At 43.9% G+C, this 26,600-nt stretch overlaps 1 protein-coding gene across 1 annotated transcript in view; it reads left to right on the forward strand.

Annotated features, from left to right (window-relative positions):
• Positions 1 to 18,966: 18,966 nt before the first annotated feature.
• The window catches only part of LOC134225280 (putative mitochondrial transporter UCP3), a 37,181-nt gene continuing 29,547 nt past the window's right edge, over positions 18,967 to 26,600 (forward strand). Inside the window, exon 1 of the mRNA XM_062705223.1 lies at positions 18,967 to 19,455. The gene's annotated coding sequence lies outside the window, so the exon portion shown is untranslated. The remainder of the gene's footprint in view (positions 19,456 to 26,600) is intronic.

Genomic DNA, 26,600 nt, shown 5'->3' on the forward strand with positions numbered 1-26,600 from the left:
ATTTTTGATGGCCTTTAACCCTTGCAAAAAAAAAAAAAAAAAACACGTACACACACGTACACACACACGTACACACACACACACACACACACACACACACACACACACACACACACACACACACACACACACACACTTGGGCTGCGAAATGAGTTGACATCTGGGTAGGAGCGACTTACACAGCTCTGGTCCTCACAAGTTTCAATCTCACGCTTCCATGGGTCTTCCATTGACAGTTGACCGCCAGCTAAGGGTTGCGTACTTAGCTGGTAGTGCAGCCTGGGCACTGTTGTCCTTCTGACATCAGCTAGAGTGAGGGGGTGCGACCAAAGGGACCATCGTCCCTAACCCCTAATCCTAAGGCGTTAAGCGACCCGTGCCGAGGGAATGCATGGCCAGGGGGTGAAATAATGAGCTAGGCCTCTAACGGAGCCTGTGGGGTACCTGGGCACCCTCCACAGTAATTGTCCCTTACCGCGTCATGCTGGGCTCTGTCGTGGTGGACCTCTTTTCCCGAGAAACTCGTGGGACCAAAATGGAAAACCAAGTCAATTCTTCAATTATTGGTAGTAGTGTAGGCGACAACCCCTTCGCAAGAGGTGGGCTGTTCAGGTCTCTGCCTAGGAGGCCAGAGGCAATAGTCGGCAGCTCAGTGCGCAGCGCCAGCGTGGGTCACTCAACCTTCATCTCGGCTAAAAAAACGCCGGTAGAGGTTATTGACGGCCCATGGCTTGTGGAGGCGATGAACCGCAAACGCGATGGGCTTTCGGCCTTCGAGATGGCGACGGAACAGCTGGACGCCATCATCGACTTTGCGTCATCAAAGCATAATATCAGTAAGGACCTCAAGAGGAGCTTGCTGAAACTTCGAAAGTCGATGTTGGACGCCAAGCTGGAGAGGACGGTCGGGACGGCCAAGTCTAAACCCGTGAAATCCGTGGAGTCGAGGTCTACCCAGACTAAGGCCCAATGATTCGCGGACTCGGGTAAGGTCGAATCGACCGAGGGCGTGCCAGCGAAGACGGTGGCGTCAAAGTCTATCCAGACTGAGGCTCAAGTATTCGCGGGCACGTCGGGGGTGACTGCTCCAACGGAGCAGACACAAAAACGGGGGAGACAGTCTCCAGGGGATGAGCTCCCTGGGGGGCCGCTCCAAAACGCGGAGGATTACTACCCCGAACAAGGGTAGTGGGGCTGGGATGCTGAACCCCGGCCAGGTACCTCCAAAACTGGGGGAGGAAGGGCCTGGAAAGGTCCGTCCATCCAGGAAAGACGGTGGTAAGGGGTTACGGCAGGCTGAGAGCTCTCAGCCGCCCTAGACCAGGGAAATAGAGGGGGATGACGCCTCCTGGACCCTGGCCAAGAACAAGAGGAAACCGAAGACGTCAAGGACCGAAATGAAGGCCCAGGCGAATGAGGGTAGCAAGAAGTCTAGGGTAGGCGCCAATCGCTCCAGGGGTCATGCCCTAGTCATCACGGCGGACGAAGCCAAGTACTCGGACGTCTTGAAGGCGATGAGGAGTGACGTCAAGCTCGGAGAACTCGGCGCCGATGTACGTCGAATAAGACGTACCCGGATGGGCGAGATGATCCTCGAGCTGAAGCGGGGCGTCTCGCAAAAGGGCGCCGCCTACAAGAAGTTGGCGGAGGAAGTCCTAGGCGAGACGGTCAAGGTGAGGGCACTCACGACGGAGGTGAATCTAAGGGTTAAAGACATGGACGAGATCACCGAAGTCGAAGAGCTCGTCACGGCACTGCGGCGACAGTGTGAAGTGGAGACGCCCACCGCAGCCGTTCGGCTACGGAAAGGTCCGGCAGGGACGCAGGTAGCATTGGTTCGGCTATCTGCAGCGGACGCCTCCAAGGTAGTCAAGTTAGGGAGCATCAAGGTGGGATGGTCGGTGTGCCCTGTGGGCATATACGAGCAACCCAATGTTTACTTCAAGTGCCTGGAACCGGGGCACAAGCAATGGGACTGCAAAGACCCTGACAGAAGCAATCTACGCCGACGCTGCGGATTGAAGGGACATAAGGCACAATGCTGCACGAACCCTCCCAATTGTTTTATTTGTTCCAGCAAAGCTGGCGGCGTTTAAGCGTGCTGCAAAATCACAGTGTAGGTAACGCAGCTGGCTTGCTCGGCCTCGTCCGAGGGTTTGGTGTGCGCAGGTTTAGAGGAAACGGAGGAACATGTGTTGTTCGTGTGCTCACGTTTTCGCGCAATGCGTGACCACATGCTTGCCACATGTGGTCTGGACACTACCCCGGACAACCTAGTTCGAAGGATGTGTAAAGATGAAATTGGCTGGAACGCCGTTTTATCGGCTATCGCCCAAATCGTCTCGGAGCTACACAGAAGGTGGCGCGTGGACTCAAGGATGGCTAGTTCAGGTGCAAATAAGAGGTGGTCCAAGGGATCGGAATCGGCTTCATGGGTCATACCGGTGGTCATGCTCTGTGGTCGAACTGGATCCTTTTATCGAACAAGTGGCCGCGCGAAGAACAACATGGTATCGTCGCTTTCGCGGCGTCGGTCAACCGGGCGGGTTCCGAGCCCAAGGACGGAAAGGGGTCCTCGTCAAGGCTGGGGCAGGCGTAGGCACCGCGCCGGCAAGTCCCTCTGTGTGCTGGCGAATAGGCCCTATCGCAGAAAGGTCAATTTGGGGTGCACGCGGCATCATCATTCTTGATACCAGCCGTGCAGAGCGAAGCAGGCGCGAAGTCGACCCTTCCCACCTTCCGAGGACATAGGGCGTGGTAAGGCCACCTGGAAAGCCGGCAATGCGCTGGCACGATACCATGGTGTTCTTCTAAAAAAGCGAGTCACGATGTTCGATTCTGCAATGACACGCAGCTAACCTCGAGGGTTCGTTGTGCACTAACCCGCTTTGAAGGATTACTTTCTGGTTGTACCGAAGGGGCGATAAGCTTGGCGGCAATGGAAACGGTTGAGTGGGTCGGGGACGTAGTCTTGCCTCCCTCGTTTGATGTTGGAGGTGGTCCCTAACCCCGCACTTCCTGGACAACCCAGGATGTCTGTTGAGCAGATTCCCCCTCGATTGCTTAGGAAGAAAAAAAAACACACCCACACACAGACATATACTCACATATGGGTTAGCAGGGGCTTTGTCCAAGTGCTTGACGACCTCTGCCCGTGGCCACTGCGAGTTAGGGGGCCTGTCTAGGATGTGGTGGGGTTGGACAGTCCCTAGCAGCACAATTCACGTTGATTTGGTTGCAATAACTCATATATGACCAAATTTGGTCATATATGAGTATAATCAACTGATTTACAACATGTGTGTTGCTCGGGTGGGCTCTGTTGAACCTCTACAAAAAGCTGCATGTGTCTGCAAGCAGGCCCTATCAAAGCGACCATGCTCCGCTCAAAGCACACAAGCCCAACAGGAGTGCCAACCGGCACATCAGGATTCATACCAGTAAGATCCTGATTATGGTATACTGATCACGAAAACAACATTGGACGATTCTCGGTTCTTGGATAGGATTAGGCGTATATGGGCTGACAGTCGAGCTATTCTGTTTCCTGAGTAAAAACGAGTGACATCTTTTTGGAATGGCAAGCAGGCTAATGGTTCGTCTGCCTCCGTCCCGGTAAAAAACCTGGCAGGCCTCCGGTAACGTTCAAAACCTGTCACATATACCGGTGGGTAGTAGGTTCAGATGCATTATTCCTGATTTACTCCGATCCGGCTCTGAACAAGGTGTTATAAGGCACCGGAGTCAACCCTTGCATGGACCTCACTGTTTACAAAGGCACCCATGGGATCACAAAAGGCGACTATCTACAACAGGTAGAGATAACGGCCCGGAGAGGGGACCCTTTTAACATGGAAACGAATACAAAAAACAACGAAGGAGCAGGCGGAGCGAATGTTTTCGCAAAAAGTGGGAAGCTGCAGCGATCTCCAGTGATGTCGCAGGCAGCAGTAGCGAGTACCAGTAGTACGGCCAAGACTGCTGAGAACCAGGCAGGCCAACATGAGCTAGGACCCGGGAATATGCTGTCCACCCAAAAATCGGAAAGTGGTGCTATTCAGGAGGAGCTACAACTTGAGAGGACCAACCTGATGGAGGTGCGAGCTTTATGACTTCGTGAAGGACAAGCACAATGTTCACAAGAAGATCAAGCTTCTAGTGACGAGCATCAAGTCCGCGGTTAAAGCAGCCGAACATGAACAGATCGCGCTGAAAAAGAGAGCCGAAGCAGCTGAAAGAATGCTGAAAGAAGCTGCGGAGCATACAGCAATTGAGACACAGCACCTAAAAGTCCCCGAGTCACTCGCACGGAAAAGCGAGGAAGGGATTCGCCTGGAGAGCAGGACGTCCCGAAGAAGCAGCGGAACGTGCAACATTGTGGAACGGTGAAACGGTGAACGGTGAACCGTGGAAAGTCAGCGGGAGAAGAGAAAGAACCAGAAGGAGAACGTGGAATAGAAGAAGGAGCAGAAGAAAAAAAAAACATCGCTTGTCTCGTGAGAGGGTCAAGGGGGATACCTTGATAGTCGAAGTGAACGACAAGACGACATACGCACTTACGCAGCGATCTTACGAAAGGTGAAAGAGGACCCGGTGCTCAAGGACTTGGATGAAAAAGTGGTGAGGACTAGGCGTAATCAGAAGGGGGAATTGCTGTTCGAGCTGTAGAAGGATCCCACGACCAAGACCTCGGCCCTCCGGGAGCTCATTGCCAATTCTTTAGGTAGTGAAGGAAACGTAAGAGCTTTAACGCAGGAGGCAGTGATCGAGTTCAGAGACCTGGACGAGATCACTACGCTAGACGATCTGAGGGATGCACTGGCCTCACAATGCAAGCTGGGGGGAGTGCAAATGACGATTCGGCTGAGGAGAGCTTACGGTGGTACAAAAATAGCAGCGATACGACTACCGGTAGACGCTGCCATCAAAATGGTGGAGGTGGGTAAGGTGAAAGTCGGATGGTCGGTGTGTCCGTAGAGACTAACCCCTTGAGTCACCAAATAGATGAGGCGATGCTTCAAATGTATGGCGTTTGGACACCAGGCGCGAAACTGCAGTGGCCCGGACAGATCCGGTCTATGTAGGAAATGTGGTGGAGAAGGATATGTTGCTAGGGACTGCACGAAGCAACCAAGATGCCTACTCTGCAAACCGGTGGACGGAAACGACCATATGACGGGTGGCTTAAAATGCACTGGGTGGCAACTGGGTGGCGGATGCTACGGGAATTGCGGCTTTCCAAGTGATGGGCAGATTCCCTATCCAAGAGGTGGTAGACAGTTCAAGCGAGGGTTACGTAATCGCTAAAATTAACGGGATCTTTGTGTGTAGCTGTTACGCACCCCTAAGGACTCTGGTGCAGTACAACCGGATGCTGGACTCACTCACGGAGAAGCTGATCAGCCGAAAACCAGTGATCATCGGAGGCGATTTCCATGCTTGGGCAGTGGATTGGGGAAGCAAACTGACTAACGTCAGAGGTTACAGTTTGCTGGAAGGCGTTGGCTAAGCTGGAAGTAAGATTGGGCAACGAAGGTACCGTTAGTACATTTCGCGGGCTATATCTGCTTTTTTGAATGCAGGCCTATCCGAGGACATCTACAGGGATTAGGGAAAAAGGCGAGAAACTCATATAGTTTTCTACACTTATCCTAAATCTAAGATCGGTTTACGGGTTCCAAAGATGTTCTGGATATTCCGAGGGTATATTAAAAATGCATTTTCTTCTTCTTGAGATTATGTTTAATGCTTTCCCCAGACACTATAATTAATCTACCTTCAAAAAAATCAGTGGAGAACACTCAATGGCTGCAGGTGTTCATCGACAGATGCCTGCGGTATATAATTCGGACCTGGTGGCCTCACAACTAGATCTCAAACAACAAGCTCCATCGTCGTTGTCACCAGAGGCCGATAGCAACAGAAATACTAGATCGAAAGTGGGGCTGGGTCGGCCACATTCTACGTAGGGGCGGAAACGAAATCTGTAAAGGGGTCGTTCAACAATGATGTCACAGGTTTTAGGGGGGAGGGGGTCTAAGATTTTGTGACAGTAGATATACTAGGTATACAAAAAAGCGTGACAAAGGGGGGAGGGGGTCTAGAAATCTCAAAAAGTAGTGGACGTCATACTTGAATCACCCCAAACAAGCATTAGCCTGGAGCCCAGCGGGATATCGCAGCACAGGCAGACCCAGAGGCTCATGGCGGCGAAGTCTCAATAAAGAAATAAAAGAAGTCGACGACATCTAACCTGGCAACAGGTCAAAGCGACAGCTGGACATCGCTCATGATGGAGATCTTTCAAGTCGACCCTTTGCACAGGACCCATAAGTAAGTTCAAAAATATCTGCGTGTCAAATTTGCACAGTTACGCGTTATATAAAGGAGAGGGTATTAAATTTGTTTATTTTTGTTACATGGGGAAAAAAGGGTTGGTAAATCCACTCTCAAGGCTGCCCCAGACCTAAGTGATTTCATCGCCGCGACGGCGACAACTAGTCGCCACGATTCTATCGTTGGGTCGCTGCAGGCAATGTTCTATTTACGCTTCCATACCAACGGCGACAGAATCGCTGTCGCCAAGCGATAGAATCGCGTCGCGACTGTCGCGTCGCGTGTGTTTGGGGGAACCTTTAGAGTTTTATATTTAGCAGATGTATATCGGTGATTGATCCTCATTAAACCCATTAACCGTTACCATTTAACCGATATGTAACAAGTTCAGGATTAAGAAGTGTAGATATATGCGTACAAACATATTTATACAAGTATTTGCTCAGTATTTGATAGTTTTGAGCTGAGTCGTTTGTTGTATGAATTAATTTCCTACGAGTTACCCCTTTTATCACAAGTTGGTTTTTTGTAGTGAGGTTAGAGCCTTCTAATACAACTTTGTTGTACCTATTAGGAAGGCAAAAAGAAGAGAAACAACTGTAAAAAAACACACACATCAAGGAGGACGAAACGAAGGTGCGGGTAGAGCACTAACAGGCAACAAGGCATAAGATGGAATGGACGATGGAAATTTTTCAATTTCGCTAACAAAGATGTTTCTTACGAATTTCTTTTTTGCAGGTAAATGTATTCAATGTAGAAAGAAAACCAAAGGTAAAAGATAAACCATCTTTTGTGTGGTGCATCTTTTGGAAGATCTGCTTGAGTTTTTAGACCCTTAAGGCAGTACGGAGCTGACAAGTAGAGAAAATTTCGTAACGCTATCTAATCGTAAGCCGTTTTCATTAGTCAGTCGAAAGGCGCCGAACTTTCCAATAGTCGGTCTGAACTCCTACTGAACTTTATTCATAGCACTCTACAATTCTCATCTGTCGATAAAATGCATAACCAGTTACACTTCGATGGCTTTGTTCCTAAGAAGCAATACCGAGAAACACCGCGTTCAGCTCTCTGGACTTGAGTGCTATCCTCATTTTGAATGTTTATTTTTATTATTTTTAACAAACTAAATTAATGAAATCACGAAGTAAGTGCATAGTGTATTTCCATACCATGCAAACATTCTGGATTCCTAAAATCATGAACGTTGTTTTTATTTAGGGGAACACATTCTTTCCCGTGTGACTCCACCCGTGTCAAACACTGCTCACTGCACTCAGAAATAGACCAAACCTGTAACATACAAACCAATAATTTTTCATATTTTCAAAGCCCGCAGTCCACTGTTTGTCATATTGGCAAATATTTGTCAAGTTGATTCGGACATCTATCAGACTGATTAGAAATCGACATGGATTTCAGGCTGACTCGACAAATATTTGTCATCATGACAAACAGTGTACTGAGGGCATAAGCTAGGAGCGCTCGTTGATTGAGATTTATGAGTGATTTTACCAACACTGAGCTAGGGTAAAAAAGTAATCTATGCAAGATTAAATCGTTACACGGCGAGGATACGGAGGTTATACTAATCGAGTATAAACTGCACGTAAACGAATGTGGAGTCAACCAGGAGAAACGCAGTTAGCATAGATTTTCCTTAAGAAAATTATTTTGAGCAGAATAGTGTGAGAAACATCGTAGCAGACGCCATAAAAGCAGGACATCGAACAAATTCGAGAGGAGGATTTTAAAGGAGTTGGAAACCAGTTTACTACATGAAGGCGGACAAAGGAAACGCAGTGGTGATAATGGACAAACAGGACTACGATGAGCAGATGACGACAAAAATTCAACGGAGGACCATACAGGTATTTGAGAGTGGACCCACTACCCGGACTAATCCGACTTACGGATAAAACGATAAAGGAATGCAAGACGATCATCGGAGAAGCCCGGGTTGAAATGACGAACCCTGTGTTACCAAGGATCAAAGGACTACCAAAGATACATAAGCCAGGTACAGAAATGCGAGAAATAGTTTCATCGGTGGGATCCCCTACACAAAACTTGGCCAAGTGGTTAGTCAAGGAGTTCCAGTGTATGCCGAAGCCGTTCCCCAGCAGATCAGTTGTAAACATCCAGGAGCTCATCAAGAGGATATTGGAATCAGGAAACATCAAAGAAGAGGACATCATGGTATCATTCGACGTAGCGGCATTGTTCCCAAGCGTTCCAGTGAAGGATGCTCTGAACCTTTTGGAGGATTGGCTACTAGAACAACGGACGGATACAGCATGGCGAAGAAAAGTAAAGATGTATCTCAAGCTTGCTAGATTATGCATGAATGAGAACTACTTTACATTCCGTGGAAGCTTCTACAAACAAACGAAGGGTGCACCTATGGGAAATCCGCTATCACCGTTTTTGTGCAAATTATTCATGGCGAATTTGGAACAAGAGGAACAAGGAGTACTACCCAAGAAATGGTGGAGATACGTGGACGATATTTTCAGCATTATCAACCGGAAAGATCTACCCAGGATTTTGGAAGCGATAAACAACGTGCATAAAGACATCAAATTCACCCACGAGGAGGAAAAGGAAGGTAAATTACCTTTCTTGGATCTACTGGTTATCAAGGGAACAAATGCAACATTAGACTTCGAAATCTACAGGAAGCCCACCAACACCATGAGAGTCATCCCATACACAATCAAATCATTCGTATCAGCATAAAATGGCAGCTTTTCATCACATGATCCACAGGATGCAGACGATCTCCCTGAGCGAAGAAGGAAAAACGAAGGAGCTATAACACATCATGGAAACAGCGAAGATCAACGGATACAAGGAAAGAACAATACAAGCAATCATCAACATGAAGCAGAGGAACCTACGGAAAAACGAACTGACAACACTGACACCGATCAATGAACCGCTGAAGAGGGTATCGGTCCCCTATGATCGACACATCACCCACCAGCTACGCCATCGACTGAGGAAATTAGGCATCGATTTAGTATTCTCCAGCAGAAGCAATCTACTGAAGACACTGCTGGGCTCTACAAAGGATAGAGTAGAAATGTTAAATAAGGCCGGGGTTTATCAAATTAATTGTTCACAGTGTGATAAAGTATATGTAGGTCAAACAAAAAGATCGTTAGATGTAAGGTTCAAAGAACATATTGCAGAAGTAAGTAAGGCTAAGAGGGAAACTGATAAGGGATTAAATTATGAGTTTAGGTCTAAGGTAGCTGAACATGTATATCAGGAAAATCATTCAATAAGGTACCAGTCAAAACGATGGCGTTTTTTCAGTGGTAGTAAAATCGAAATTTTATCACTATAAAACTACTAATCAGTGCAAACTAAGTGCAGGAGATAATCTTTTCACCTCATACTTCATTCCTTATCACTACTTTCTTCTAAAACACTTCCATTTTCCATAAATTTGCAAAATACTTGATTTTCCCATACATTTTATCGATTTCCAACTACCATTCTTCCATGAGCTCATGGTGGAAAATGTGAAAATCTCAGAACATAGAGTAGCAGGCTTAACAACACAGATAGTAACGCCGGTATCGCCACTCAGTGACGAGTACCGTAAACATGATGCACGGAAGGTTGATGTCTACACTTTTTACGGCTGCTGCACCCTGGAAGTAAATGTCATCAAAGTAAACAGTCGGTCCCTTATTACAACATCAAACATTAAAATTTTAAGAAATGTCTCTTCTCCGTGGAAACTTGATGTTGCTGAGAGCCGACGTCTACCGACAGGTACAAACGCGTATTCACCCACGTCGATACGTTGGGGATGAGCAGGAGGGGCCACCTTTCATCCTCCGCATTGTCCCACTCCTTCATAGAATTCAGTCTTGCCGTCTTCCTCGCATTGCTGGTCTTCCCTCCCATTGGTATCCTCTCGCAGGGCTATGCAGATTGGAATCATCCCGGCGATAATGCTGAAAGCAAGCTGCCTCCGACAAAATGGTTCTATATCTGAATGCAATCGTTGTCATTTGGACCACCGACGTTCGACATGATCCTTGCTAGCGCGCTGATCATTTCAGCCGCCTTTTCGCATCAATAGTCGACATGGGTGTTGAAATTAAACGGGTCGTCGATCATCACTCCTTGATGCCTCAAAGTCCGCACAGACGGTAAGTCGTACCCTCCGACGATCGATCTGCATTCGGTGGATAATTAGTCAGTTGCTCAACAGCATAACATACTTCTGTTTTGTGTTGACCCAGCAGCACTCCATTGTTAATTCAGTGTTAACTGTGTGTGTTAACTCAAACAAACAGACATAAGACATGGAACATCGTCGCACAGACTCTTCTGACATCTGTTGATTACATCAAGTATGGCAAACCAAGAAATAGATGGCAATAATCAGCAAACGTCAAACTGGAGCAAAACCGATTGGGACGCCAATATATATAATAATCTCGAAGTGTTATGTCTGTCTATTATATCATTACTACCCTAGTTGATTCCATACTTCAAGTGCTTATAGGTTCTCTTCGGGCATAGTCCAGGTCGCAATACCAGTTAGTGCAGGGCCGTTTTGCACTTTATGTATCCCAAACTGCATACACGCAACACGATCTTGAAGCACTTTGTTCACAGTGTGTTACATCACAAGCATTGGAAATACTTAAAGCGCACTAAACTTTCATGAAAATAGCTCTACAACGCGTACCATTTGAACTTGTTTAGTTGAATGTCTTTACCTGTTTAATCCACTTCGAGTTGATTTGTGGTTGTGCGAAACAGATTGTAAATTAAAGACGCTGACATAATGGAAGTAAAAACAAAAACATTGGCGTTAATTATGAACAGAGTCTAAACTTGAAAATGCTTGAAAAACCTTGCCTTTTTCGTTGATGAAAGTTTCGAATAATTTGGAGCTTCTTCAAGTTATTTCGAGCTGAGCAAGTATTGAAACAGCATATGTGACATTTTGGGCCAAAACGAAATTTTTATATATTCTTAAACCTTGTCCAAAAATACGCATTCTCGCAAAAAATACGAAGAAATTATGGAGTTCTGCTTGCAGTTTTCGAACTGGAAGTGTCACAGGGTGTTGAGTTTTTCTCAAAACTATTGATCTGTATGGGCTGCAAAATGGTGAGTGGACATCAACGAATCAGCGCCCAACACAGCTCTGGTCCCACAAGTTTCTATCTCACACTTCCACGGGTCGACCGATGACAAAAGACCACCAGCTAACTAAGGGTTGTGTACTTAGCTGGTAGTGCAACATGGGCACTGTTGTCCTTCTGACATCAGCTAGAGTGAGAAGGTACGCCTCCAGCGTCTGCTTACCAGGAGGTGCGGCTCAAACAGCGTTTGCCTGGCACCCAGCGGCTGATTAACGGAATGCTGTATCGCGTCAACTATACCTAACGTGGCAGCCCCAACAGTGAGATGTGAGTGACGCGACCCCGGTAAGCCTCTTAAATACCACGAAAAATGGATGTAGAAGAAAAAGAGAATGCTATTTTTGGCAACCGTCCCGGCAACGAAAAAATGACTATGATTGGAAACTCGGGATCTAGAATGTCAGGACCCTAAATTGATCTGGACGAGTGAGCCTTTTGGCTATTGAGTACTCGCCTATGGAGAGTACCCAAAGCATGACATAAAAATTGTTATCGGAGACGCCAACGCTCAGGTCGTTAGAGAGGATTTTTTCCTTCTCATATTCGGTAGGGAGAGCCTTCACTTCGCTACCAATTACAACGGCCTGCGACTAGTAAATTTCCCTCTGGCCATCAGTAGCACCTACTTTGCACGAAAGAACATCCGAAAGCACACCTGGAGACACCCGAATGGTGAAACTTGCAACCAGATAGAGCATGTTCTGGTGGATGAGCACCATTACTCGGATGTTATCGATGTGCGGACATTCAGAGGTCCGAACATTGACTCTGATCACTACCTCGTTGTCAGTGAAATTAAAATGCGATCACGGTTGTCAACTGTATCGAACAAAAGATCACAGCGAACGATGCGTTACAATATTCAGCGATTGTCGACGGAAGAAGTATCGGCTCAGTACCGCCAGAAGCTCGACGAACGGATAAGTGCAATCAACGTTAGCGACAACATCAACGATCTATGAGAGTCTATCCATGGAGCGGTGAGCACAATAGCACGAGAAGTGGTAGGCACTGCACAGAGGGTTAGGGACAAAAGGTCGAAAGACAAAAGGTCGAAAGGTCAAAAGGTCGAAAGACAAAACGTCGAAAGACAAAAGGTCGAAGGGACAAAAGGTCGAAAAGGACAAAAGGTCGAAAGGGACAAAAGGTCGAAAGGACAAAACGTCGAAAGGGACAAAACGTCGAAAGAGACAAAAGGTCGAACGGGACAAAAGGTCGAACGAAAAAAATATCAATAAGATCAAAAAGGCGAAAGGGACGAAAGGTCGAAATAGACAAAAAACTGAAACGGAGAGAATCAATCTCGCACCAGAGTTACATAGTTGTCAAAAAAATCTGCGCTTTTATTTTTCACAATTTTAACAATTGAATAAAATTCATTCAGTGAGTACAACTAATAGATGGATTTTTGAGTTTTGTAAATGTCACTTCGATTTGTCAAAATGGCGCACCCCACACATTTTGATGTGTATTACACGCAGGTGAATTTTTAATGCAGGCGTCTTTTTTATCTCTAACATAACTATCAAGATATTCATAATATTGTTTCATAGTCATTACTCCTTCTTTGAAAATTGCTCATTCTTCAACTTTGATTAATGAGATGAGTGTTATTTCTGCTTGAAGTTAAATGCATTTCAAAAATTCCTTTGGAATACACAAAATCTCAACTTGTTCATGATCGACCTTTTGTCCCTTTCGACCTTTTTATCTTTTTCGACATTTTGTCCCTTTCGACCTTTTGTCCTTTTCGACCTTTTGTCCCTTTCGACCTTTTGTCCTTTCGACCTTTTGTCCTTTCGACCTTCTGTCCCTTTCGACGTTTTGTCCCTTCGACCTTTTGTCTTTTCGACCTTTTGTCATTCGACCTTTTGTCCTTTCGACCTTTTGTCTTTCGACCTTTTGTCATAGATTCCTGCACAGAAGCGACCCAGGACGGGTTGGTTCGATGTGGAGTGTCAGGGAGTGATAGACGAGAAGAACGTTACCAGAAGCCATGTGTTGGTGTCGGGTACCCGATCGAATAGTGATCGGCACGAGGAAGCAAGAGCAGCCGAAAAACGAACCCACCGCAGAAAGAAGAAAGAATATGAAGAACAAGTGATTAGCGAGGCGCAGGAAAAAATGGAGCAGAATGATATGCGGAGGTTTTATGAGTCTGCCAGAGGCAGCGCCATCTCCTATCATGTGCAACGACCAAGAAGGGAATTTGCTGACCGATAAAACCGAAGTGGCTGCCAGGTGGAAGCAACACTTCGAGACTTTGTTGAATAGTGGAAGTAACGGTGCATCGGCGAACAGAATAAATATTAGCGACGATTGACAAGCTGTGGAGTCGCCTACACTATGTGAGGTTAAAAAAGCTATTAAAAGGTCAAAAAACAATTAAGCTGCGGGGAAGGACCAGCGCCCGGCTGAACTTCTCAAACATGGCAGTGATTAGCTTTATGAAGTTCTGCATCATTTTATGTCGACAATATGGAAGACGAGGAATTGCCTGCTAGCTGGTTGGACGGCTTCATTTGCCCTCTCTTTATGAAAGGGCACATACGCTAATTACCGAGAAATAACCTTCCTTAATTCGGCCTACACAATTATGTCCCGTATTCTGTTTAACAGATTGAGATGGTTGAAAAGTCCTTCGTCGTAATCTGTTTATTGATTTCAAGGCGTCATACGATTCAGTGAAACGAAATGAATTGTGGCAAATTATGCTAGGACATGGTTTTCCGGCGAAACTGATACGGCTGATTCATGTAACGTTGGACGGATCGAAATCAAGCGTAAGGGTTGTGGATGAAGAATCGACATCATTTGTGTTACCAAAACACGGTTACAATACCTTCGTTGAGAATCAACGTACTTTTATCCTAAAATAACAACTACAAAGACTAGCGAAAATTTGTGAAACTCTGCATGTAGTGCAAACAAGGGGGAATAGACATCTATTTTATTAGTAAAATAACTATTCCTCCTTTAAAAGTGTAATTACAAACGCTACTGTGGAACTCCGAATCCGAGTGAAATTTGCTCGGGTAACCCAACCCCGAGGGCGAAGTCGAAAGAAAAAGAAGGATGAGAGGGTGAAAAGTCGGTAATAGACTATTAACGTGTTCAGAATTGTCTCTCAAGTCGCTAATAACACCGACAAGCAAGTGTAGAAAGTCGCCACCTTTACCGTTGGAGGCTTTCCGTTGAACAGAAAAAGACGACATCGGACCAAGCGCTTGGTGTGGCCTCCGACCTCCGCGACAAAGCCGTTCGCCTTCCAACATTATGGGGACCTGTTCTGCGTGGACCCGTGGCCGATTTCCCCTATTCCAAGCCCAATAAGGGACCGACTGTTTACTTCGATGACATTTGCTTCCAGGCTGCAGCAGCAGTTAAAAGTGTAGACAATAACCTTCCGTGCACCACGTTTACGGTACTCGTCACTGAGTGGCGATACCGGCGTTTCTATCTGTGTTGTTAAACCTGCTACTCTATGTTTTGAGATTTTTAATTTTTTTACCATGAGTCCATGGAAGAATGGTAGTTGGAAATCGATAAAATGTATGCGAAAATCAAGTATTTTGCAAATTTATGGAAAATGGTGGTGTTTTAGAAGAAAGTAGTGATAAGGAATGAAGTATGAGGTGAAAAGATTATCTCCTGCACTTAGTTTGCACTGATTAGTAGTCTAATAGAGATGAAATTTCGATTTTACTACCATTGAAAAAACGCCATCTCTTGCATTAATCGTTTTGACTGGTACCTTATTCCCGTTCGACGGTTATGTCAAGAACCCTGCTAACCTCTATCATCGCTGGCTTCGCGTCAGTACCTACCGGTGACCGATACCAGGTCGATCCCGAACCCCGCCCGACGAGCATCTCAAGAACCTTGCAAGCCTTTGCCATCGCTGGCGTCTCGTCGGTACCGATCGGTGACCGATATCAGACTTCAGGTCAAGCCCGAATCCCGTTCAACGACCATCTCAAGAACCTGGCCGACTCCGGCCCGATACGGTGGGCACAGCTACGCCACCCGTCTGCAGAACCTGGCAAGTACCAAGGCGAAATTAGGTTTCAAAGATCGATCTCCTCACGTAAGCATGCCACCCATATGGGCCCCAACTCCTCAATCGGCCGCAACGTATCTAACCCTGACCACTAACCCTATACAAATAAGAGAATAAACATAAAGCTAAGATGAATTAAAACTTCCAATGCTTCTTTAATTAGCTAGTTAATTCCTTGCATGACCATACGTTGGTTCCCGTACCGTCCACGTCCAATTATTGGTTTTCGTCTGTTTCTTTGAGCAGGTGTCGACCCTGAGTGATTTGTCTCGGTGAACTAGTTAGGGACGTTTGGACGTCCACTCTACAGATGTGTGGACGTCACGAAGAGTTACATTTGTTACCTTAGAAGTATTGTAGCAGGGTGATGCACTCTCGAATCTATTGTTTAATATAGCGCTCGAGGGAGCAATTAGGAGTGCTGGTGTGCAAAGAAGCGGTACTATTATCACAAGATCGCATATGCTACTGGCATTTGTGGACGATATCGATATTATCGGGATTGATCGCCACGCCGTGGAAGAGGCTTTTGTGCCTTTTAAGAGAAAGACGAAGTACATGGTCGCTGGCAATCAACGTGGGTTCATTAGTGGTGGTGGTAGTGAAACGGTGCTGGATGGTGAAAAATTTGAAGAGAGGGACTGGAAACGATTGGCCCAGGCTCGAATCCAGGGGAGAAGGATACTCCATTCGGCGTAGGCTCATCGAAGAGCTGTAGCCCATCAAGTATCAAGTATTGATCTGTATCAAAAAAATTGAAAGAGTTGTCCTAGAACATTTTTTTGTTGTTTTCTTGGAATTGAATGTAAAATGAATCAATTATGGAGCAATAATCAAATCGCATTTTATTCATGCAGTAATTAGTTAGTTATGGGTCCTTTACACCTCCGATGGTGCAAAGGGCCGAATTGAAAGATCGCCATCCTGAGCGATGTCCAGCTATCGCTTTAACCTGCTGCCAAGTTAGATTTCGCTCAAATTCTCTTATTTCTTTATTGAGGCGTCGCCATGAGCCTCTGGGTCTGCCTCTGCTGCGATGTCCCGCTGGGTTCCAGTCTAATGCTTGTTTACAGATTTCGTTTCCGCCCCTACGTAGAGTGTGGCCGACCCAACACCACTTCCGATCCAGAATTTCTGTTGCTATCGGCCTCTGGTGACAACGACGATGGAGCTCGTTGTTTGAGATACAGTTGTGAGGCCACCAGGCCCGAATTATATACCGCAGGCATCTGTTGATGAACACCTGCAGCCGTTGAGTGTTATCCACTGTTACACACCATGCTTGGCTAGCGTATAACGGCACAGATTTTACGTTAGAGTTGAAAATTCGTATTTTGGTGCGTTCACTTATCTGCCTGTTTTTCCAGATATTTCATAAAAACATGCTTTCTTGATCCGTACGCCCATGTCGATCTTGGTACCGCCGTTTGACGCCATTTGGCTATCAAGATATAGGAAGATATCAACATTCTCCATTGATTGCCCGGCTACTGTGAAATATGAAGGGGTCACCGTGTTTACATCCAACGATTTGGTCTTGTTGACGTTGATGACTAAACCTGCCGAAGAGGAGCGCTCGGCAAGGTCGTTGAGCTTACTCTGCATATCAGAGCGCCGTTGAGCGCGGAGTGCAACGTCATCAGTCAATTCGAAGTCGTTTTGGTGCTCCATGGTTATAGGCTGCCATAACAGCCTGCGGTTTGGTTCACGGTCAATCACACCTACCAGAATCTCGTCGATTACGATGAGGAACAGTAACGGTGATAGAATACATCCTTGCCTCACACTAGCTACACCAGCTACGACCCGATTAGGGTCAGACAAGACCCCATTGTGGAGCATTCTACACGAGAAGGCCTCGTACTGTGCCTTGATGAGACCGATGATTTTCTTAGAAACCCCCTTGCGTCTCTGGGCGCCCCACAAATTATCGTGATTGAGTCGGTCGAAAGCTTTTTCGTAGTCAATGAATACCAAGTAAAGGGACTCTTGGAATTCGATAACCTGCCCCTTGGAATTCAAGAATGATACGGAGCGTGACAATATAGTTTACAAAGGATCTTCCATCACGAACTTCAGCCTGCTGCCCCGGTGAGACGCATCGATCTTCACCTGAATCCGGGCTAGGATAACTTTGCATAGAACTTTGAGAACGGTACACAGCAACATAATGCCTCGCCAGTTATTGCATACAGTCAGGTCACCCTGTTTGAGCTCCTTCACTAAGATACCTCGCATCGAGTCGACCGGGAAAGTTGCGGTGTCCCAGATATTACGAAATAAACGATGCAGTAGTTGAGCGGATGTCATTGAGTCAGCTTTGAGCATCTCGGCTGATTTGCGATCGACCCCTGGGGCTTTATGCGAGTTAAGTGCGAGATTTGCAAGTGGTGGAACTAAATGGAATTGTACAAAGTCCTGGGCTGGACTGGACCGGGAAAACACAGTTAGGCGAAAATGATAAGTCCACACACCATTATGCACGCGCACGCCTTATTATAAATGAAGACATTCCACGAAAAGCTCAAAATAATGTTCATATCAATATCGAGTCTAATCTTATAATCTCTTAATAATAATCTCTTCTATACAACATCATGCATACGATATGTAGAATGATCATCTGCTATTTAAAACATAGAATAAACAACAAATCACTAGCAAAACAACAACCGTAACGAACACCTTTCCCATCCATCAAACCATAAGCTTCTTGTAGTCAAGTGCAGATACTTGCGTAATGGAAACCACAACAATAACAGCGCTAATAAAACGTGTCGTCGATGGCAAATCAATCCATTGAACGGACCGAAGTTCAACAAATCATAGACTCTCGGTCAAAGTGATAAAACGTACAACAACGAGCCCACAGCGCCTAATCTATCGACCGATATAACTCCGGTGCCCATACATCATGACGACGACCTCATCAACGATTCCAGTTGCGCGGATGTGAACCGCAAAGACGCAAAACATGATTGTCCTGACGATGATGGCCTGATGGGCGTCTCGGTGGCTATTTGCTATAGCAAATCATCAAAACAAATTGGAATTGAATCACCTATGGGGCAAAGGATCCTGTCGATTATTTAGCTCGAATGGTAAAACCAAATCGATGATGTGGGTTTGTTTCGATTTCTCAACCGCTCAAGATGTAAGAAGTGTAAAATCACGATTGATAAGATTCGTCGCGGCGGCGACGCCTGCATATTGCTATAGATCGTAGCAATGTTCGCACATTCAGATGTCCCTGTGTATCGGCGACGAGCGTCGCGGGCCGGACGCCGGTAACGCGCGCGCCGTCTGCATAGGTAGAGGATCGGCGCATTCGCGCATAACCGGGTAGCCTTAAAACGGTTCGGTTCGCCGGTTTCAAGCTTCAGTTCAATTCAGTTCCTGCTGTGTTGAGTTGAGTTGGCGAGGTGACGGCGGCGATAGAGCACCGCGTCGGACAGACGAGAAAACGAGCAACAGAATAAGCCCCAGCCTTCGACAAAGTCGTCGGTCGATCGTTTTGTGAGTGGTGATTAGTGCGGCTACTTACGGGGACACAAAGCGGAAAGCAGGAAAATATCCTCTGAGTTGGAAAATTTTCACGCGGGCCAAATAGGCGGCACATGCTGATCGGGTGACGAAGAAGCACAGTGTACTGAGCGCTCAGCAGGTCAGAAACCGGGCTTGTTGGATAAGTGAATGAGCGAACAGTAGTGGAAGAAGTGTCGTCGGGTGAACGTCAAATTCCTTTCAGGTGCAAATTTTCGAAACTTAACAGTAATACAGAAGACGAATGAGTAGCGTTTGTGGCGAAAACTAGTGAAGCGCGATAAATAGTGATCTGCTGTAGGCAATTGCGCCATTGAAAGTGACGTCGTTAAGTTCCAGGTAAAAAATATGAATATAAGGCTGTATTCCGCATCCGCATGTGTTTTGTTGCTTATCATAACTTTTTTTTCGTGAATTTCAATTCTTAAAACTACCTAGTTCTAACAATTTCTGACAATAGATTATTTTGCAATATTGCTTCCAAATGTATTACTTCTTGGTACAGTCAAAATGACTAATATATCTTTAATGTTTGTTTGACTCCATTCCATGTTGGCAACACGTTCGGAATCACCTGTCATAAGACGAGTTTATACAATCCCATTGAATTCCACCACTTAATTGTATCTTGACAGATACGTATTTCGACCTCAACAGTAAGGCCGTCTTCAGTGTCTCGTACTTGACTCGACTTATAAGTCGAGTCAAGTACGAGACACTGAAGACGGCCTTACTGTTGAGGTCGAAATACGTATCTGTCAAGATACAATTAAGTGGTGGAATTCAATGGGATTGTACACCCAACCAGAGATTGCAACATTTTATTGCAATCTCGCATTAGTTTCGTGTACAGTTTGCCATAATTTGCGACATATGCACAGATTGTATTAAGTAAACGGCAGGCCGTTGCATTAGGTCTCCGGTCACGAGAAAATAAGAACTGGTTATGTGTTAGTGTCTACATTGAATCTAATTTTACACTCCCCATTGAGGAGTGAAATGCTGTATACTTCGAAAACCTCAGCAACCATACAAAAAAATTCAATCAAAGACGGGAACTGAACCGGGACCCTCCACCCTTACCACATCTAGACTGGCGCGCTAACCATCTGGACCGAATAACCAGATGAGAAACGACGCGACCAAAGGCAATTATAATCCACGTTTCATGCTATGCGGATGTGACAAGTGGAAGGGTAACACTGTAACAGGGATAGCAATGAGTGATACGAGTGGAATATGCACCATGTATATTTGTGTCCTTTTCCGTTATCAAGCTAAATGGAATCAGGAAGATTGTGTGGGTTAAAGTTATATTGCTGTACACGACTCATATACTTGTTCTAAGAGGAGCCAACGAGATTCGTTTGGATGTATTGATTGAAACCAAATGAACCGACTTAATGCAATGAGCTGTATTAACAAGTATGACATTCTCTGAACGGTTTGAATGCGAGATTTGATACAAAATGCTTAAAACAAAGAATGTCACCCAGAATTGTTTTGGGTGTATAAACTCGTCTTATGACAGGTGAAAACATTCCACTAAAAAGCTCAAAATAATTTTCTTATCACGTTCGGAATGTTTAAATATGTTGTCAAAATCAAATTTTCCTAAAATCGTATGGTTTTTGCTTTCTAGGGTATCTGTTACATTATCAATAACATTCGCAAAATAGGCAATTTAGGCTCCATTTGTGCCGTGTTTTGTTGTTATCACAAAAATGAGAAATAAAACAATTTGCGCACCAATTCTTTGTTTTCGAATGGTATTGATTTGGGTACATCGTATGAATTCAAGGAGTAGTTCCCCTACTTCACATTTCTTCACTTATTGTGACACTTTTTTCCGAAGATTTTGGAATCTCAGCGTTTTTCTTAGATTTTTTTTACGCCGGTTTTGGGATCATACCAGTTTTTTTACGCGGATTAAAGAATTACGCGATTTATAAACGATTTCAAAAATAAAAAAAATAAAAATAGTGTTCCCAAAATTGAATGGTTTTGTTGCTGAAATCGAATGGTTTTAGAATGTAGTATATTTTGGCAAAGACGACATTCCATAAAAAAATGGAATGTTCAATGATTTTTTTGCGCATATAAAATCATAATGTCGCTGTTGTATTCAAAACGAACATCTGGTTTGTTATAGTCAAAGTTAAAGCAGTTAACCGTAACTAAGAGTGTAAAATGGATGTTGAACAGAACAGTTATACAACTACACAGTGCCATTAGCATTATCGCTTCTACTTCAAAAACGCTATATAATCACTCACCGCATTACCATTTGAAAAAAAGTTCCTAGATATGCATAATGTGACCAGAATATTTTGTGCCAGCGGGGGACAAAATTTTTTAAATCCTTGTTTTTATTCAAAAATGTGATTGAGTCCAAACTTTAAAATTTGATAAACCCCTCTGGGACTCACTTGCCCCTGGATCAATCACACAACCCACCTCTGTTGTGAATGAATCTGTTCAACTTTTTACAACGGTGCGAGTTCCTGATGGTTAAACTTATTTGTATTGGTTACATGATTCATTTCTAACATTCAAAGTGATCGTATCATTCGTTTTATGCAATTAGGCAGAGCGCTCAAATTTGCTTAAAACGCCTACATCTTACTCAGTTTATTATTATTTCCCGCAAACTGACAGACGATTTATCATAAATTTTTCCAAAACTAAATTTTTCGTCGAACTAGCTCAGATTACAAGTGAAGTTTTTACTGAAATAATAACAACATACGAACATGATGTGAGTTGAAATTGTTGGGCTAGGGATCCTACATTCAGAGATCTTGGGCCAATCGAGCATTGAGAACTGCCAGAATCTGAGCCAAAAGAGCATTGTTATTTTTTAAATTATTATTTCTAGTTATTGACTTCTACTCTGAGATGAGATAAGACATCTCGGAGCTGAATGCCCTCACACAAATTATCCACGCAACGGCAGCAGACGAATAAACTACAAATAATAATTACCGAATGCTGAGCTGTTCATTTGTACTTCATGATTGCACTGATTCTAATTCTGATTCTAATTACAACATTTTTATTATTCATTCTCTTTTATGTTAAAAAAATGAATGGAAGAAACGTTTATTCGTTTACTTGTTCTTTAGAAACTGATGTTGGAAAATCCCCGACTACTAGCAACACCGCGAAAGTAATAACAAAGCACCCACCAGCAAAATAAAGCAACGCTGCACTTGCCGGCGTCTGTCAAATCTCCCAATCAAAACTGGCTTTTACTGATAGGCAAATGATTTCAAAAAGGGACAGTGAGATGTCTTATCTCATCTCAGCTTCTACTATAGTGTGGATTTTCGAGAACATTTTTTTCCCTGAAGAAGACATCGAACCCGATGCCGAAACGTTGGACAAAATTTAAAAAAAAAACTAATTAATCAGACTGTATAGCCGAAAAATCTCGAAAATTTATTATTTCTGTGAATTTTGAAATGATTTCAGTTCTTCACTTTTAAAAGCATTGTTTTTCTTGCAGATTGAGTAAAATATTCCATGTTCAAACCTTCCATTTCACTTATTATAGCTCTTTTAGTAGGTATCCAATTAAACATCCTCGTTCTCGTGTACATGAGGATTTGACTAGGATCCCTAGAATACACCAAAGTAGGCTTGTCAAAATTCCTTGCTAGAGTTTAGGACGAAATAAAATTGGAAACCAACAAACACGTGTTTTAAGTGAGTGCTCGTGCTGCCACTCTGCGTTGCACTACCACAGTTATAATTTTGTGGGAGGCGGAAGATACAAATGACGTTGATGACAATATGAGAAACCCTTGGAGAAACCTCTTTTCTGCGTCCAAATTATATTTCTTACATCTTAAATAAAATTAAGAGCTTAACAAAATTGTTTAGCCCCTCCTTACTCTGTTTGTTACTGATGATAATTTTATTTAAGATGTAAGAAATATAATTTGGACACAGAAAAGAGGTTTAAACCACATGCGAGTGTGGCCATGGCGTTGGGTGAAAGACCACTCACCAAGCCTCCAGGGCGATGCTTTGTATGTGACGAAAATCGAAAATTATTAATCAATATAATAAATTTTCAAAATATTATAAGTTCTTGAAGAACGTTTATTAAATTACTGCTATTTTTTTAATATTTCTTTATTTCGCGGGACATTATCTTGAAATGAGTGAAACGCAGGACATTTCGCGGGACTCTTTTCAGCGCGGGACAAATGGCGAAACTGCGGGACTGTCTCGCGAAACGCGGGACGTCTGGTCACCTTAGATATGCATATTAAGGATACCAGTTGTAATGTATGAAGAGTTACAAAATATCATCTTTTTAGAACAAGTGCTAAGAAGTCCATCAAACAGTGCTGATAAATTTCGTCTCATTCTTGAATGCTGAAAAGAAAATCTAGTCAGTCATTTTCTATTCCTGTCGTTTTCCATGCCATCACAATTGATCAGTGCCTTTTCTCGCTGTTCTCAACTCTGTCAATTATGTCTACTGACATCCGGAATTTCGAATGACAGGCGGTCGAAAAAAAATGGGAAATTACAGGGGAAACTGATTCTTGTTCAATCAAAGGTTATCCCAGGTTTTTGACCAACCGGATTGGAAATTAATTACACTGGGCTCGATTTTTACGCGTTTTTTATGCGGGTCGTTTTTTACGCGGATTTCATTATACATATACGCGGTTTCTTCGCACGGATTTTGGAATACCGGCGTTTTTAAACGGATTTTTCGAAAAAGTAATTTTAAACGCGGTTTTTTTTAATGGTATGAAACTCTAGAAAACCGCTTAAATCCGACTCTAGTGTAGGTACTATGTTTAAAAACCCGATTTGTGCAACTGCCCAAAAAGTGAAAGATTTACCTTAGTAGGGGCATACTGGAGTTTGATACCGTTTCTGGTACGGCCTTTTGCTCTCGAGGAACTACTCGACTGAACCTGGAAGAAGCTCAGTCCTACACCCCCTGTTGCTGGTCTATAGGCAACAGCAGCCTATAGGGTGGGAATGCAAGGCCTCTTTTGGTCCTTGAATCCCAGGTGGAGGTTATGGGGAGGTTTTCGGACCATGCTAGTAACTGTAGATCGGGAAATTAGCTTAATAAACGCTTTAATTACTCACGATTTTGAACAGGGCGAGGAAATTTTGGAGTGGCGGCAGGGCGACGGATGGCCGGCCGGGCTGGCGACTGGCAGCAAAGTGATGAAATGCGACGGAGCGATGAAGCGTCGGCAAGCAGAAATGCCGGACGAGCGATAGAATGCCAGCCGGGCGGGATGCCGAAACGTCGGGGGATGCACTCTAATTTTTAACTACTCAGTGACTGAGTGAAATTGTATTGCCATCTCTTTTCTTCCCAGACGCGAGCAAAAGATAAATACTTGGAGGACACAAATGGGTGGTTAGCGTGATTGGAAACATCATGGAAGCCTTGGATGATTCGGTAGACCATTTGATTCAAACTCCAAGACAATTTGGAGATCTTAGAACAACTCATATGCCTACATTTGAGACGCAAGTGAAAGACAAATACTCGGAGGACATATTTGGGATTAATACGCGGCTGAGGAGTCTAGGGAATTCTTGGATGACCAGGAAAGGAACGGCTGCATATTGAGTTTGGTTTAATAGATCATATGGAGCATGAACCATTAAAAAAAAAGAGATAACAGCCCATCGGTTACGCGGGTAGACCTCAAGACCTATATTCCAGGGAATTCTTGTATGACCTAGAACGGAATTTGGTTTAAAATATCAAATAGGACATAAACCATTTTTTACAATAGATAACAGCTATTTCGCTACGCTTGTAGACCTTAGGTCCTTGGTTACGCGTGTAGACTCCAGGAAATTCTTGGATTACCTAGAATGGAACAATTGTTGAAGGCAAATGATGAATATACAAAGCATCTACTTTGTTCTTTGGGTTTCTAAGAGTACCTTCTTCTAGGCTTACTTCTGGATGTCAATAATGGTTCGAATTCTTTTTACGTCACGTGCCGTCCCTGTCCATGGATGATGGGGTCAACGTTGATAAGTCAAGTGTCTGCATATTGTTAAAATTGTGAAATAATTTGTTCTTTTATAGTACACATTGCTAGTATTATTAGTACTCAACACATTACCTTTAGACGAAAACGAGATGAATTTAATTGCATCCGAGTATGCTTACACTATTAAGCAGTACTGAAGTACGTACTTTAAACCCGGTAACATTTCAATTTAACAGAAACGCGTCGAGTATTTTTTGCCAATATATAGAAAATAATTAAACACTTGATATATCATACCTCCTTGCAAATACTTAGAGAAGGTGTCGCATGATCTAACAACATTTTCTTGAGTATATGCTGCGGAGGTTCCGGCAGGGTCTAGTACCAGTCTTAACTAACAAAATACTAACACAAAAGACTGGGAAGCAAACGATCATCCATTGCACCAATTGTAGTTAATAGTTCAGTATACAGTAAGTAGTGAAAGTAGATACTGTAGATTTACTAATTTTGCATTATATATGAAGATTGTATCCGTTATTTCTTCTCAGTAATCTTTGTTATTTTACTCTTACTTTCACTGCATGGATCAACTTATAAACAAACCTGTTTCGCTCTTCATTTTTTCGGGTTAGGAAAAAATAATACATACTCCAATGTAAAGAAAGATTGAAGGACATAGGAGACGTGACTAAGTGTATTCTGAAAGACAAATAAAAATAGTTGACTACCTTATAACACAGTAAATGACCGATAGGGAATGAACTCATGATCAGCGCTAGACGGTAAAACAAGAGATAGAGTCACGTTTAACTGAGACCTTAGCCATCTATGTGCATGAGAATAGACCATATGATGCTTTCATCCACTATCCTTTTATCTGCATGACTAATAGTTTGACCACCTAAGGTCGTGAGGAGGATCAATCAATGTCTTTTTAATAAGAAAATTATTTTGAGCTTTTTAGTGGAATGTTTTCACCTGTCATAAGACGAGTTTATACAATCCCATTGAATTCCACCACTTAATTGTATCTTGACAGATACGTATTTCGACCTCAACAGTAAGGCCGTCTTCAGTGTCTCGTACTTGACTCGACTTGAAGAAAATGATCGCAGCTTACACTATTTATACTATGCGTAGGTGTAATAATTTATCTAGGTGCTTATCTTACTACGGTGCTTATTTCTACTCGCTTGATGCGCTTAATGCTTAGGTATAAACTTGAAGAGCCAGGAGCTACCATTTCCTTGATCTTTATTCAACAACCGCGTTTGTACCTGTCGGTAGATTTCCAAGCTCTCAGCAACATCAAGTTTCCACGGAGAAGAGTCATTTCTTAAAATTTTAATGTTTGATGTCGTAATTGAATGATTTTCCTGATATACATGTTCAGCTACCTTAGACCTAAACTCATAATTTAATCCCTTATCAGTTTCTCTCTTAGCCTTACTTACTTCTGCAATATGTTCCTTGAACCTTACATCTAAC

Source organism: Armigeres subalbatus, chromosome 3 (assembly GCF_024139115.2).
Source record: "Armigeres subalbatus isolate Guangzhou_Male chromosome 3, GZ_Asu_2, whole genome shotgun sequence".
Classification (NCBI taxonomy): domain Eukaryota; kingdom Metazoa; phylum Arthropoda; class Insecta; order Diptera; family Culicidae; genus Armigeres; species Armigeres subalbatus.